The 1,123-nt window shown below is 38.4% G+C and overlaps 1 protein-coding gene across 1 annotated transcript in view; it reads left to right on the top strand.

The window, feature by feature from the left end:
- WWOX (WW domain containing oxidoreductase) overlaps window positions 1-1,123 on the top strand; it is a 919,793-nt gene that overhangs the window by 183,134 nt on the left and 735,536 nt on the right. The gene's annotated exons all lie outside the window — the stretch shown is intronic.

The following is a 1,123-nucleotide window of genomic DNA, read 5'->3' as shown; positions in this document are numbered from 1 at the left end:
GGGTCAGGAGAGGTCTGCCACGCCATGTGGGCCACCTCCCTAGCTGGGAATTGAACTCATGCTGCAATGGCTGTGATAGCTTCATAATGCTGTGCTGTAATCTGTTGCACCACCAGGGAGGGCCGCAAGAGAGCTTTGTTTCTTTTACTCAGTGTTGGTTTCTTAGCCTGCTGTGTGAGGTGACTGTGAGCAGAGGAGCAGCCATATGTAAATCTTGGTTGAATGAATGGATGGGTGACAGTATCATGATGTAGATCTGAAATGGCACTGGGTCTTTAATTGGAAGATTACATAAAGTGATAGGAAATTCTACCTGAATAAACTCAAGAAATTTTATTTTTATCACCTTCTTTGTGAACTTCTTGCTGAGCTCTATTTCTGATTTAATGTCTAACCCTGAGGCTAGTTATACTTCTGTGAAGTCCAGGTTTGCAGTTTAACAAGGCAAAACCTGCCTTGTGCTGCTGGTCAATTTTACAAGTATTTGTTGTTCTCTAATTTTTTCCAGAAATAGTTTGGCTAATTCATGCTTTTGGAATACATCCCAATTTAGCTTTACTCCCCCAAAGGACATGGGTGTCTTTTGTCAAACTTAATTTTATTATCAGAAGGAATTGATGAAGTGAACTTACCTCTTGGCCAAATGCTTTTTAGAGTTATTCAACCAAAGATAGTAGGCTGCACCTAAGGGAACCCAAACATCTGGATGAAGAATGAAATATCCAGATGTTTTCAAGTATCTGGATGTTTTAACCATCTGGTTCTCTTGGTTATTGACAAATGATCCAGCTGTTTTGCAGAAGATGGTATACCTAGTCTAACAGAAGTGGAAGACAGGATTTTAGGTAAATTTTGATGTCCTTCCCATATGCATGAACACAGGGTGTATGTCTTTAATGGAAGTTATGATTCTGTTACAGAAAATGAAAACAGCTTCATGTTTTCTGAAGCTATTGTCTTGCTGTGAGTCTTTGCCAGACTGCAAAGATATTAAGCTAATTGTCTCATTTACCATCAGAGTCTAAGCTGTTTGTAACTTTATTCTATTTATAATATAGTCACACCTTAACCTAACAATGGAATATAAGAAAGCTAAGCTGCTTATATTTACTTAGCACTTTTA

The sequence above is a fragment of the Condylura cristata genome, unplaced genomic scaffold (assembly GCF_000260355.1).
Source record: "Condylura cristata isolate star-nosed mole 26May11 unplaced genomic scaffold, ConCri1.0 scaffold00028, whole genome shotgun sequence".
Classification (NCBI taxonomy): domain Eukaryota; kingdom Metazoa; phylum Chordata; class Mammalia; order Eulipotyphla; family Talpidae; genus Condylura; species Condylura cristata.
The sequence above is the reverse complement of the archived record's forward strand: the minus strand, read 5'-3'. Positions and strand labels throughout refer to the sequence as shown.